Below are 16,081 nucleotides of genomic sequence, written 5' to 3' on the forward strand. Positions count from 1 at the left end.
ATTCATTATCATTTATACAATTATGAGTTTATATATCTCATATAACTGAGAAGTGAAGTGTGCATGCAGGCTTTAAATTTTAAAAGTTCAAACAGGATCACTATGACAGTGCTAGTAAATTCTGCAAGGATATTTTAATGGCATCCTGCCCAATGAAAAGCGCAACTTATAAAATAATAATTAAGGAGAGTTTTGTGGGAAATCATGTTCCATGAATAGACAAACATATTCTTATTAAAGCCTGAGTTCACTTTTGATTTTGAACTTTGAAATAATGTTGGAAAAAGTTAAAAGTTTCCAGTTTTCAGACTGTTATAAGTTTCCTGCCTCAGAACTCTTTCTTTCTTTCTTTTTTTTTTTTTTTTGAGATGCTTTATCTGAAGGTGCAGTTAATGATGTCCTCAGCTCTGCAAATTAAGCCGATATTTTTACATCAATGAGAAGAGGCATTGAGACATACTAAATGTGAGAATACTGAACCTCAAGGATTGTAAACCCTTTTCTGCCGAGATGTTTCATCTCCAGAGTTTCAGATTTTTCAAGGGCCTGCCCAAAATTTAAAAGTATAGATCAAGGAGAAATTGCCCGTGTGACTCAGAAGTGGTAACCAAGCTCCCTTGCCTGTCATCATAGAGATTCCTTGAAGCTGGGAAGCCAATCTTTGCTTTTTATGGGAGTGTTAGTCTGGCCAAGAAACACAGTAAAATGTACACAAATAAAACCAATAGGCATAATTAATTTACTAATGATGCATGCATAGTTAAAAATAATCAAGAAATGACTGCAAAATATTTGATATTGAGAGAGTTAACTTAGGCAGGGCATCCAGGGACCTCTAAGGAAGAGGTGAACATTCTGCTCAGGCTTTCCTTAAGCCTTGTGCAACAATGTATCTTGACTGAGAACTGGGCCTTTCTTTATGTCTGGAGCTGATAATTACACAGGGAGACAATGTCTTACTTATTCAAATACTTTTCTTAGGCTCTATGTTAACAAGAATAATTGTAACAAATCATGCCTGGGAACCTATTTCTCAAGACTTCAGTATACCTGATTAAACAGCAACAGCATATCTCACCCAGAGACTTTGCCCAGATCAGAACCAGTTCTCCCTGGGTAATCTTGTGCTGAAATTATCTCAGGAGGTATGCCTTGGAAAAGGGTCTCTTGGAACTCTTACAGACTTGAAGCATTCTTTTTATCTATTCTCAGCAGCCAGCTGAGAAATATATAATGCCCTGCTTAAACCAGTGAGGGTAGGTACTCTCCTACCCGCTGTCAGTGCCCTTTGTTGGAGGTTTTCTCCATCCTTTTCACTCGAATAAACATTGTTACACAAAGCTCTCAGTGACTGAGACCACTTCTGTTGGGTCCCAGAGTGAAATTTTCTCCTTTGGAGACGGTGAATACCAGCACTGTTCACCATAAACTGTCAATATTTGTCCAAACTAATGCAAATTCGTATTCATTTGTCATTCTTGAAAGAAACTAGGAAACCAGAGTTATGAGATTAAGGAAATTAAATTCCACTATAGTGTTCATTTAAATAATTAAAAAAATTCTTCTCTTTCCTTTTTCTCTTAAAATTATCATTTGAAAAGAGGAAAATCATATTTCCTTTGTCAGTTTATCTGCTAATTCGTTGTTGGTGCTCCTAAATTGTTGGTGATTTTTTCCCTAGCTGGCCAGATAAACACTTTCAGCTGTTTAGAGAGCTTCACAGATAGGTTTTTACAAGTTACCAGTGAACAAAAGGGAAGAAATGGAGATATCCTGATTAACTCTAACACCTTCCTCAAATTGAAATTTGACAGAGTGGCTAATACTCTACTTTGGAAGAAAGAGAAAGCTATACCAAAATTCAGAGATTTAATTGAAAAAATTAAACTTCTAAGTATGACTTTAATTTGTAAAGATTCAGTCCAATATCTACATATATTGTTCTATTTTATAAAGCTATACATTTATAATGTTGCCAGTTATAAAATACCAGAATTTGATAGACAACAACCCATTTTCTTTCCTTACTCCACTTACCAATGGTAATTAGGGAAAATATTTCTGTATTTTATTTTGCTTATTAAGAAATCCTATTTTATAAAATCTCACAATTCCCAAATCTATCATTTGCTGAAGAGATTTTAAAATCTTGGATTATTTTAAGTACTCTTACTTTCCATTTTCAATATAACTAAGGCTATTTTTCAAATGTTTCAATCATGCTTTATGCCCATATTTTATATTGCTGAGCCCTAAGAGACTGCAAAGATTATACCAGTTATGGTTAAAACCCAAAATGCATAAATGGATACTGCAGTGAAGAAGTCTACATATATTCAAATAAAGGTGTATAACTGGGCTGAAGTTGTGTTTCTTTCAACTGGATATGGGGGAGAAAAAGAGAATAATCAACTTTTAAGGAGGTAGACTGAGCTCTTGATTTGGAGATAAAGCAAAAAAATAAAATGGAAAATAAAGTAGAATGAAGACAAAGTAAGAACAGGAGAAAGCCATGCAAAGGAATGGGGAGATGAGTAAAGACAATATCAAAGTAAGTAGTTGGTAGGGGGAACAAAGACTTGTGGTTTAGGGGAAGGGTAAAGAAATGTGATTGGTAAGCATTTTTGTCATCATTTTGGATAATGTTAAATGCTAGGCTGGGAAGTTTGAACCTACCCTAGAGTCAAGGAACAGTTCTGGAAGGTTTTTAAAAAGGCAAGTTGACAAGACAAAATATGTGTTACAGAAAGGTCAAATTAGCATCAATCTCAGAAGGACAAGGAGTTGGGAAAAGAAACTGGAAATATTACCTTCAGTGAAGTGAAGTGAAAGGGTTAGTCACTCTGTCATGTTTAATTCTTGCAGCTTCATGGGCTGTAGCCTGCCAGGGTCATCTGTCCATGGAATTCTCCAGGCAAGAATACTAGAATGGGTAGCCATTCCCTTCTCAGGGGATCTACCTGACCCAGGGATCGAACCCAGATCTCCCTAATTGTAGCCAGATTCTTTACCATCTCATCCACCAGGGAAGCCCTACCTCCAATGAAAGTAATTCTAAAATTTATACTTGTATGTGACAAGCAGGAAAAGGTTTAATTTCAGCAAATGCTGTCATTTTCACAGGCTCTGGAGACATATGTCTGCCTGATGCCAGCAATACCTTGAAATATTTAATAATGCTTAACTATAGTGAAAAATTATTTTATAGTCCTATAGCATGTCAATCCAGCTTGAGTTGGCAGTGACAAGCAAATTTATAGAAGGGAAGGGAAGAAGACTAACATTTATCTTTCATATTTGTTCCAGATGTTCAAGCTGGTTTTAGAAAAGGCAGAGGAACCAGAGATCAAATAGTCAACATCTGCTGGATCATGGAAAAAGCAACAGAATTCCAGAAAAACATATATTTCTGCTTTATTGACTATGTCAAGCCTTTGACTGTGTGGATCACAATAAACTGTGGAAAATTCTGAAAGAGATAGGAATACCAGACCACCTGACCTGCCTCTTGAGAAACCTATATGCAGGTCAGGAAGCAACAGTTAGAACTGGACATGGAACAACAGACTGGTTCCAAATAGGAAAAGGAGTACGTCAAGGCTGTACATTGTCACCCTGCTTATTTAACTTCTATGCAGAGTACATCATGAGAAACGCTGGACTGGAAGAAACACAAGCTGGAATCAAGATTGCCAGGAGAAATATCAACAACCTCAGATATGCAGATGACACCACCCTTATGGCAGAAAGTGAAGAGGAGCTAAAAAGCTGCTTGATAAAAGTGAGAGGAAAGTGAAACAGTTGGCTTAAAGCTCAACATTCAGAAAACGAAGATCATGGTATCTGGTCCCATTACTTCATGGGAAATAGATGGGTAAACAGTGGAAACAGTGTCAGACTTTGTTTTTTAGGGCTTCAAAACCACTGCAGATAGTGACTGCAGTCATGAAATTAAAAGACGCTTACTCCTTGGAAGAGAAGTTATGACCAACCTAGATAGCATATTGAAAAGCAGAGACATTACTTTGCCAACAAAGGTCCGTCTACTCAAGGCTATGGTTTTTCCTGTGGTCATGTATGGATGTGAGAGTTGGACTATAAAGAAAGCTAAGAGCCAAAGAATTGATGCTTTTGAAATGTGGTATTGGAGAAGACTCTTGAGAGTCCCTTGGACTGCAAGGAAATCCAACCAGTCCATTCTGGAGATCAGCCCCGGGATTTCTTTGGAAGGAATGATGCTAAAGCTGAAACTCCAGTACTTTGGCCACCTCATGCAAAGAGTTGACTTATTGGAAAAGACTCTGATGCTAGGAGGGATTGAGGGCAGGAGGAGAAGGGGACTACAGAGGATGAGATGGCTGGATGGCATCATTGACTTGATGGACGTGAGTCTGAATGAACTCCAGGCGTTGGTGATGGACAGGGAGGCCTGGCGTTCAGTGATTCACGGGGTCGCAAAAAGTCGGACACGACTGAGCGACTGAACTGAACTGACTGACTGACAATTGCTAATCACTTTGCCTATTATGAGGGACCATACCTTGGAAGAAAAATCTGCATCCTAAACTAATATTAAAGATATGTCTAGTTTTTCACTTGCCTCTGACTTATTTAAAAAATCAGTATATATAAAAGTAAACTTAGCTGTATATTTTTTAGAAAAACTTCAACTTTATTATCATATTGAGCAATCTAAGGTAATGGAGCAGTAGAGGAAAGAAATTTCAGGTGAAAAGAGCACTGGATTCATTAAATATTTCATTCATTTAAGAGTGCTTACTGAATAATTACAAAACAAACTATTTCAACTTATGAAATGCCCAAAGAAAGAAAAGTACTATATTGTAAAACAATCAGGGAATCTAGTCACTGTACCATGTTAAGAAAACGTTTATGAATAAGAGATTCTTACTTGAGGTCAGAATGGTAAGTAGAATTTCTCTGATGAAAAGATAGGGAAGACTAGTATCTTGTTCTGGCATTGCTCTATGTTAGTAACATTATTCTACTTACAGAAGGAAGCAAATGATAATTTTTCCCCTTATGTACTTATATGGCAGATGTTAGGGTTGAATGATGGAGAAGGCAATGGTACCCCACTTCAGTACTTTTGCCTGGAAAATCCCATGGACGGAGGAGCCTGGTAGGCTGCAGTCCATGGGGTCGCTAAGAGTCAGACACGACTGAGCGACTTCCCTTTCACTTTTCACTTTCACGCATTGGAGAAGGAAATGACAACCCACTCCAGTGTTCTTGCCTGGAGAATCCCAGGGATGGGGAGCCTGGTGGGCTTCTGTCTATGGGGTTGCACAGAGTCAGACATGACTGAAGCGACTTAGTAGTAGTAGTAGTAGTAGTAGTAGTAGGGCTGAATGAAAAAGTTATTTAAAATATATACATTATTTGTCTTTGTTCTGCCATTAACTTATTATATGACCAGGGAAAGTTACCTAATAATTTCAATTTTTAAATGACCTGGATTCAAGATAATAATTTTAATTTGTGTTTGATCTTAAAACAAAGACTTTATGATTATATGGTGGCTTAAAGTTGTTCATCATTTATTTCTACTCTATCTGAAAAACTTATTTTTTTTTAAAGTCAACTGTCACAAACTTAAGGAGAGGGAATAACTATTGTACCTTGATTTTTTTTCCCAAATAAAACAGATAAGTTCTAATTTTTAGAAAACTATTAAAATATCCATCTCAGATTACCCAAATTGTTTATTTCAATTACAAGATAGATTAGAATCCTACATCTGGAGCTATACCTAAATTCTGAGAACACAGACAGTTGCCTGATTAGTTTTTAGAAAATCATAGAAATTGAACTTCAGCCAATATTAGGTATATATAGATAAGCATTAAATGACCCTAAGTTCTTACTTGTCAGTGATATTATCTATTTTCTCTTGAGACAAAATTTCCTATAAAATCAAGTATCTGTAAAATGAGATATTTAAATGAATGACCTCAAACATGCCTTTCAGTTATATGATTCCATATATCTATAGAATACGTTTCAAATAGCATGTTTAAAATCGCATGTGACCTCTACTATAAGCTGCTTTTACAAAGTAGCAGTCGGCATGATTAAAAAATTGACCCACTTACATAATATGTTTAACATTATTTGGTAGGTAAACTTTGTTTTATTTTGTTAAGCAGGGCCTCAGGTCAATGGAGGGTGCACAGTCTGAGACTGCATGATGTGGAAGTTACAGCCACCATGTTCACTGTGGTGGATTAAGGGTCCTCATGGTGTCCTTGCTCTGCTCTGCTATGTCTCTGCCTAGAAGGGATCTGTGTCACCTTTACTCAGAGTGCACAGACAATAAGTCCAGTGGTCCTGCCTAACAGGAGGCTGGGAAGACAAAAAGAGGCTTAGAACATGAGCATCAGTAGGCCTCCCATACAGAACCACGCAGTTTTAGAAGGGAGAAGCTGTGTTACATACACTGCAACACTTTAAGGGATCAGAGTGACCCTAGAGAGATGAATTGATTTCATCAATCACATAGCCAGGAAGAGACGAACCTGGAACAGATAGTTCTTAATGACCTAGCTTTTACTTTATTAAAAAATCTTGAAGGTTTTATTTTAATGACTGAAAAGCATTTTAAAATACCAACAGTAGAACAATTGTAGACACTGTGTGTCTATATAATTCTATCCTTTTAAGGATGAAACTTTCAGCCTAGAAACTCCTCAGATGTGTTTTAATTCTAATCCTCTATGGGGATAGCATTTAAATTCTAGGTCATTGTCCAAAGCCAGGCAAATAGCTAAGGCTAGCACAATCTGGATAAGATGGACTAGGATTTAATTTCATTACTTCCTTTTATATATTACATAGATAGCAGAGTTATCTTTTAAACACAGGCCTATTACTCATTTTCAATGGTAAATGCTTAAGTTCACTACAGATACTTAACTGCTATCCAGGTGGCAATGCCTGCAATTTCCCCTGAATGTCATCGTAGTAAAAGGACTACTGCACCTTCTAACCCTGCCACTTTACCAGTGTGCTCTCCAAAGGGTTATCTATAAATACTTCTAGATACAGAGGCAGTTTCCTCTTTCATGCTTCCTCTTTATCTTTTCCCCCCTTTTCTGAATAGATATGATTAAAAAAAAGAAGAAAAAAATATTAACCACACTTGAGATTTTGTCTTTTTTTGTATGTGAATATTGTCCTAACATATCTCTCCTCCGGAAACTCTAGTATGTTTTAATTTCACATACATGGCCACCTTTTGAACTGTCTAAGAATTTTAGGCAGGAATGTTCAAAAGGTTTCATTTCTAAAGTTCTGCCTGGCTTTATCAGATTTTGCTATTTGTCTGTTTAGTTTTAGTCACTTGTATAATTTATGATTATAAATTAGAGATTTGCATTGCCTTTTCTCTGTTCTTAGCTACCCTGTCTAAACCTTCCTCATTGACCCTCTGCCTGAAGTCTACAATACCCAAATCATACTACCCTCTATTTAGCAAAAATATTTTACTACTACCCTACTTAAGGTAAGGGGCTAGTGGAACAGCCCATAATCTATTCAGAGGCTTTTCCTATCCCATATAACATTCCATTTGAGTTACTGCCTGGCTTTTCTAATACACCAACTCACATTAAACTTGTTACATCCATGACTGAAGTTAAAGAATTGCATTATTTTGCCAAACAGCTTTTATGTTTTAGGATAAACCTCATTCTTAATCCAAAGGGGTGAATGTTAGACATTTCTCAGGAAAAGCTTTTTGCCTGAATAAGCTTTTAGTTTCTCTTCAATGATTTCCCATTGTGGGTACTTGCTCTGTACAAATCTTGTTCCCGTTGGCTGTCCTGTGAAAAGAGGTCAGCAATGGTATCTCCCAATGCACATGTGCCATGTTGCATTCTAACCACAGTGACTGTCTGCAGTCACAGGATAAGGGCCTGAACGATATAATTGTGGGCTCTCCCTTGAAGAGGAGAGAGAACATTTTCCATTTCATCTGTGGAAGAGGGATGTCTTGAAAGAGGAAACAGAAACTTAAAATGAGGGCTTCAGTACATTGAACGGATTGAAAAGGAATTTCTCAGCTGTCTCTGTAAATCATGTCCTTACACTTGGATTTTGAGAAATTAAGCTGTTCCAGAGATTATTTATAAATGAATTTATGAAGGCTTTTACCATGTTTCCATGACCAGTAGCTAGATATTGAAAAATCTTCAAGGATAGTCCAAGATGAAGATGAGAGACCTATATTTTATAAGATAATTTAAATATAGCTTAGTGCTTCTGTTAGCTCTGAGTATTTAATAAAGTTTTGATTAAAAGATCTACTATAGTAACTATCAGTTTTAGATTGTTGGGGGAAAATACCCAAGTGAGTACTTAGAGAGGAGCATTTAAGGGAAACAAAACCCCACTAAGACATATGTAGTAATAAAAGTATTAATAAAAACAGAATAAAATAGTCTAAGCATTCTTCTAGTTTCCATGCCTTTTAATTTTGTTAACACTACTAACTGATAGTGCTACTAATAAGCCCATTAATAGATGAGAAACTTGGGGCAGAGAAAAGTTAAACAATTTGTTTATAGTCACAAAGATATTAAGAAATGGAGGCCACACCCTCAGAGGAAGTAAACCATGTTCTGGAATGACAGACTCAAAAATATTTTCCATACTATGATTCTGTCTCCTTCGTCTGCCTTGGGTATTCTCAGTTTGATTTTATTAAGGAAGACAATGGGCTCCAACATATTCCAGCATTGTTAACTTATTGAGCTTGGTTTTGTGGCTCCATTATTGCCCTTTTATGCCAATATGATACTCTCTTTATCTCACTTAGTGATCAGATGATTAGGATAACTTACACAGTTATCACAATCAATTTTGGAATCTGCTTAGTTACATAAGAATTATTTCCATGAATGCCTTGTTTTCTTGACATTATATTTCCTCTCAAATATCTCACACTGATGGAAACATTCTTCTGTTTTTACTTATTCATAGAACTAACTGTTTTCACTCTTTTAACATAAAGGATGTTTCCTCTACAGTAATAAAAGGTATTTGTTTGACCAAGTAAGCTACTTTCAAAGATCAGTCATTCTCAAGAAAAAGATAAGGTAAATTAATAAAACCTAAAGGCAATACCAAGGAATGCTCAAACTACCACAGAATTACACTCATCTCATATGCTAATAAAGTAATGCTCAAAATTCTCCAAGCCAGGCTTCAGTGATATGTGAACCATGAACTTCCAGATGTTCAAGCTGGTTTTAGAAAAGGCAGAGGAACCAGAGATCAAATTGCCAACATCTGCTGGATCATGGAAAAAGCAAGAGAGTTCCAGAAAAACATCTATTTCTGCTTTATTGACTATGCCAAAGCTTTTGACTGTGTGGATCACAATAAAGTGTGGAAAATTCTGAAAGAGATGGGAATACCAGACCACCTAACCTGCCTCTTGAGAAACCTATATGCGGGTCAGGAAGCAACAATCAGAACTTGACATGGAACAACAGACTGCTTCCAGATAGGAAAAGGAGTATGTCAAGGCTGTATATTGTCACCTTGCTTATTTAACTTATATGCAGAGTACATCACGTGAAATGCTGGGCTGTAGAAACACAGCTGGAATCAAGATAGCCGGGAGAAATATCAATAACCTCACATATGCCGATAACACCACCTTTATGGCAGAAAGTGAAGAAGAACTAAAAAGCCTCTTGATGAAAGTGAAAGAGAAGAGTGAAAAAGTTGGCTTAAAGCTCAATATTCAGAAAACGAAGATCATGGCATCTGGTCCCATCACTTCATGGGAAATAGATAGGGAAAAAGTGGAAACAGTGTCAGACTTTATTTTGGGGGGCTCCAAAATCACTGCAGATGGTGATTGCAGCCATGAAATTAAAAGACGCTTACTCCTTGGAAGGAAAGTTATGACCAACCTAGATGGCATATTTAAAAGCAGAGACATTACTTTGCCAACAAAGGTCCGTCTAGTCAAGGCTATGGTTTTTCCTGTGTTCATGTATGGATGTGAGAGTTGGACTGTGAAGAAAGCTGAGTACTGAAGAATTGATGCTTTTAAACTGTGGTGTTGGAGAAGACTCTTGAGAGTCCCTTGGACTGCAAGGAGATCCAACCAGTTCATTCTAAAGGAAATCAGTCCTGGGTGTTCTTTGGAAGGAATGATGCTGAAGCCGAAACTCCAGTACTTTGGACACCTCATGCGAAGAGTTGACTCATTGGAAAAGACTCTGATGCTGGGAGGGATTGAGGGCAGGAGGAGAAGGGGACGATGGAATCAGATGGCTGGGTGGCATCACCGACTCAATGGACGTGAATTTGAGTGAACTCCGGGCGTTGGTGATGGACAGGGAGGCCTGGCATGGTGCAATTCATGGGGTCGCAAAGAGTTGGACACGACTGAGCGACTGAACTGAACGTTCTCTTTAATATTCCACTTATTCTATTGAAAAGAGCAAGGCTAATAGTGTTGTCTTGAATAGGATGGTTAGAACATGAATGAATTACTAGCACTTTATTAGAATTTTGAAGTGCTAACACATTCCTAAAATGTTCTATAGCTTTCTTTTCTACTTCAAGTCAACTAAATAATCTGTTAGCTACCTAACATCTGCCAAGCCTAAAACCTAGAATTATGAAGGTTTTCCAACTCTATACTTTTGAGAAATGGCAGACAATAGAAAAAGGGAAATAATTCAAAGACTGGAAAAGAAATATTTAGGCACTAGTCTAAGGGAAGAAAAAGGTAAGAAACAAGAGCAACGAGAGCTTATCCTTGGCTTTCAGACTGATTGTAACAGCAGCGCCAACCGGGGGGCGGGGGCGGGGGGAGCGAGAGAAAGGAGAAATGAAAACAGATCACTTTAGTGTTCCCATGCTTAATTTAGAAAGAAATCTCCATCTTCAAATGGCACTCAGTTTCAGATTAAGTGAATACACAGTAATGATGCAGAAGATCTGTACCTTGAAGAGCTTTCTTATATGAGAAAATATTTTGTTGATAATTACTGTGCTTTAAGACTACCATGTGACCATCTCATCCTCTGTCGTCTCCTTCTCCTACCTTCAATCTTTCCCAGCATCAGGGTCTTTTCAAATAATCAGCTCTTCACATCAGGTGGCCAAAATATTGGAGTTGCAGCTTCAACATCAGTCCTTCCAATGAATATTCAGGACTGATTTCCTTTAGAATGGTCTGGTAGGATCTCCTTGCAGTCCAAGGGACCCAAGGGTGTTTTCTCCAACACCACAGTTCAAAAGCATCAATTCTTTGGCACTCAGTTTTCTTTATAGTCCAACTCTCACATCCACACATGACTACTGGAAAAACCTTGTCTAGATGGACCTTTTTTGACAAAGTAATGAGATGGTTGTATGGCATCATCAACTCAATGGACATGAGTTTGAGTAAACTCCAGGAGTTGGTGATGGACAGGGAGGCCTGATGTGCTGCAGTCCATGGGGTTGCAAAGAGTCAAATATGACTGAGTGACTCAACTGAACTGAAAGGAAGACTACCATGTGCATGTTTATTGTTTCTCATTACTTTCCATTTGTAGAAAAGGATGTGCAGGTTAGTTGGGGTAAGAATGGATTTAGTCCCCTATTTTGGTCCATAAAATTTGAGTCATTAATCGAGTGAGTTGAGGTTGTTTAGGTAATTGTGAGTACTGGTTTTACCTTTATTACAGTATAATCTTGGTTTGGGAATAGATCATGGAGTGAGCAACTGGCTGGAATCAATAGGTGGAGGGAAAGATCCTGAATTTCTCAGGAAGAATTAGTTTTTTTCATGTTTTGAAAACCCAAGAGAACAGTTAGAGAACTTGGCAATTGTTTTGGGGGAAGGTTCACAGCAAACTTAAAGACAGGTACCAAGATTTTCCAGAGAAGACTCTTGAGAGTCCCTTAGACAACAAGGAGATCAAACCAGTAAATCCTACAGGAAATCAGTCACAAATATTCATTGGAAGGACTGATGCTGAAGCTGAGGCTCCAATACTTTGCCACCCGATGCAAAGAGTTGACTCATTGGAAGACTCTGATGTAGGTAAAGATTAAGGCAAAAGAGAAGAGGATTGCAGAGGATGAGATGGTTAGACAGCTCTACCAACTCATTGCTTATGAATTTGAACAAACTCTGGGAGATAGTGGAAGTAAGAAGAACCTGCTGTACTACAGTCTACACGCTCACAAAAGAAGATTTAGCAACTACACAACAACAACAACAGGCATTCCTCATGTATTTCCTGCCCTCCACAGCAATTGTTCAACTTTTTTTGTAAGTGTAATATCTTTCTTTTCTTAACCAAATGTTTGGGGGCTCTATTAAGTGCCCTTAAAATTTTATGACTATATTGCAAGTTTAGGTCAGGTTGTTGAATCTGGTCACTAATTGATGGGAGTTCTAAGGTGAAAAGTGGTAGACAGTGTTTATGATGAATAGCTCTAACTTCCATATACCCAGAAACAAATGAAATTCTGGTAAATGTTGATTATATAGGTAACAACTTTTTTTGGATGAGCACTGGAAAGGGAGAAATTAGAAACAGAATAGGGGTTGCTGTTTACTCCATGATGCTTCATAGATTTTATATGCCCATTAACAGCCAATAAAATTTAAAAATAATAAGAAATAAATGTCTATGAGTTGTGTTTTGCTGTTTACATTCTATGAAATGTTTTTTTTTTTTAAATTTTGACCTAATAAAATATACCATATGTAACTATGACCTAGATGGTGTTATGAAATGTTAAAACCAACCTGCTGTGGAAAGCCTGTGTCAGATTCCTTAAAATAAAATGAAATTTAAGACTTTCATTTATGGATAATAGATGCAAAGGATGAGGAATAAAACAAGTAATACAAATCTCTGTGAGCAAATATAAACAGGGCAAGAAAAAATGGAAGATTAATAAATAAGAACCTACATTTCCATTTCAGTTTATGGCATCAGCAGTTACTCATTTACAAGCCCCTATCACTCAGTCCCACTTAGCTTATGCTTTTCTTCACTCTATCTGCTATCTTCTGTCAACAGTGGCTTTCAGTTTTCTTACTCAGGTACTTTGCACTTCCTGTTTTTTTCTATCAAAATCTTTTTTCTCAATATACTTAACACTATTCACCCCTTCTCACCTCTCAGAGGTCAATTTACATAATATCTCCTCAGAAAATTTTCCTAAAAAAAATCATATCTTAATTAGCTCTCCATCCCTTTTAATTTCATCATTTTAAGAGAACAACATGAAAGCTAGACTCAAACATTTTAAGAGTACAGCCTGCTATTGTCGACTATTGGTACAACATAGTACAACAGATCCCTGGAGTTCATTAATCTTGCTTAACTGAAACTTTATGCCAGTTAATTACTAACTCACCATTTCCCCCTCCCTCTAGTCACTGAGAAATCACTACACCACTCTTTGATTTTATGAATATGACTGTTTTAGATAACTCATATAAGAGGAATCAAGCAGTATTTATCTTTCTAGGATTAGCTTATTTCACTTATCAAGAAGCCCTCAAGTCTCATCCATGTTGTAACAAGTGTCAGAATTTCCTTCCTTTTCAGGCTGAACTACATTTTATTGTGTGTATATACCATATTTTCTTTAACCATTCATCAGCTGACATTAAGGTTGTTTTCCTATATTGGTTATAGTAAATAGCACTGCTATAGTAAACAGCTTCCCTAGTAGCTCCGACAGTAAAGTGTCTGCCCACAATGCAGGAGACCTGAGTTCGGTCCCCAGGTCAGGAATATCCCCTCAAGAAGGAAATGGCAACCCACTCCAGTACTCTTGCCTGAAAAATTCCACGGATGGAGGAGCCTGGTAGACCATAGTCCATGGGATTGCAAAGAGTCAGACACGACTGAGCAACTTCACTGACTAAACAGCACTGCAAGGAAAATTAAGGCTAGTATGTCTTCAAATCTTGATTTAAATTCCTTTGAATAACTATCTAATACAGGATTGCTGGATCAGATGCTATTCCTATTTTTTGAGGAACTTCCATGCTGTTTTCCATAGTGGCTGCACCATTTTGCTTTCCCACCAACAGTGTGCAATTGTTCTGGTTTTTCACATTATTGCCAACACTTGTGGCCTTTTGTTTTTGTTGATAAGATATGTACTGACAGATATGAGGTGATACTTTATTGTGGTTTTAATTTTAAACTTCTTAATGATTAGTGCACTAAGCAATATTTTGTATACCTGTTGGTCATTTGTAAGTCTTCTTAGGAGAAATGTCTATTCAGGATCCTAGTTGTTGATGCTTTCTTAGGAGGATGGTGGCCGTGGAGGCTAACAGAATTCTAAGAGTTCTTTTAAATCCACTGTTTCTGGCTCAGAGACTCAGGGACCTGCAGAGCTCTGTTTTAAAGAGGTATCTTATTTCTAATATTGAGAGATGGAGGTCAAGAGAACAAGGTCCCTCTCTATGCTTCCTATTCTTAACACTATATCTCTATGTATGTGCTGCTATTTTAGGCTTCTAATTGCCATTTGTATTACTTTGGATCCTCTAACCTAGAATAAGGAGTATTAAGAGCTCTAAGTTTTCACCTGTGATTCAAGCCGAGACTGAAACCATCACATTATAATTTGGCAGCATAGTCAGTTATCAGAATAGCTGCCATTGTATGACTTGGTTCTTGGTTTTTAGGCCATGTTTCCAGGGAGCAGGGATTATGCTAGCAGGATATGTGGACTGAATTTTAACACCATTTGTGTGTGTGTGTTTGTTTCCATTTGAGTAACTTCAGTTTTCTGACATTAGATGTAAGATATATTTTTTTCAGTAGTTTCTAGTTATTAAATAGTTTCTGAAATCTGATAAACTGATACCTGTTGCTATATTTCAGATAGAAGTGCTTTTGAATATTCTTATTTTTATTGGGAAAATAAAAACTCTGACACTGCTTTTCATCATCTAAATCACTGCAGAAATCATTTATTTTCTGATTATCTCAAACTAGGAAGATACATGAGTGAGTCAAGTTATATTTAATGATGCTGGTCATACATTTGGCAACAGGGAAACTAGAAATAGATTTCACATATAGTAATTAAATTCATTTTGGGGGCAAGTTACCATGGATATATCTTCTAATATATACTGGTACTCATTTTCTCCTCTAAAATTCAAACATCTCCCCCACCAACAAGGACTTTATAAATCAAATAGTTGTATTCCATTATTTTTCACTGCTTTACCAAAAGAAAAAATGCCAGTGAGAAAGAAACATTACAGCCATATATGCATCACTCTTACTTATCTGCTTTGGTTATTTCTTCCAAATTTAACATCTGTCATTAAAGATGGAATTTCACTCTGTATAATCAGCTCCAGTTTCATCCACCTCATTAGAACTGATTCAAATGTATTCTTTTTAATGGCTGAGTAATACTCCATTGTGTATATGTACCACAGCTTTCTTATCCATTCATCTACTGATGTACATCTAGGTTGCTTCCGTGTCCTGGCTATTAAAAACAGTGCTGTGATGAACATTGGGGTACATGTGTCTCTTTCAATTCTGGTTTCCTCAGTGTGTATGCCCAGCAGTGGGATTGCTGGGTCATAAGGCAGTTCTATTTCCAGTTTTTTAAGGAATCTCCACACTTTTCTCCATAGTGGCTGTACTAGTTTGCATTCCCACCAACAGTGTAAGAGGGTCCCCTTTTCTCCACACCTTCTCCAGCATTTATTGCTTGTAGACTTTTGGATCACAGCCATTCTGACTGGCATGAAATGGCACCTCATTGTGGTTTTGATTTGCATTTCTCTGATAATGAGTGATGTGGAGCATCTTTTCATGTGTTTGTTAGCCATCTGTATGCCTTCTTTGGAGAAATGTCTATTTAGTTCTTTGGCCCATTTTTTGATTGGGTCATTTATTTTTCTGGAAGTGAGCTTCAGGAGTTCCTTGTATATTTTTGAGATTAGTTGTTTGTTAGTTGCTTCATTTGCTATTATTTTCTCCCATTCAGAAGGCTGTCTTTTCACCTTGTTTATAGTTTCCTGGATGAAACTGGAGCCAATTAT

The sequence above is a fragment of the Oryx dammah genome, unplaced genomic scaffold, assembly GCF_014754425.2.
Source record: "Oryx dammah isolate SB20612 unplaced genomic scaffold, SCBI_Odam_1.1 HiC_scaffold_25, whole genome shotgun sequence".
Classification (NCBI taxonomy): Eukaryota; Metazoa; Chordata; class Mammalia; order Artiodactyla; family Bovidae; genus Oryx; species Oryx dammah.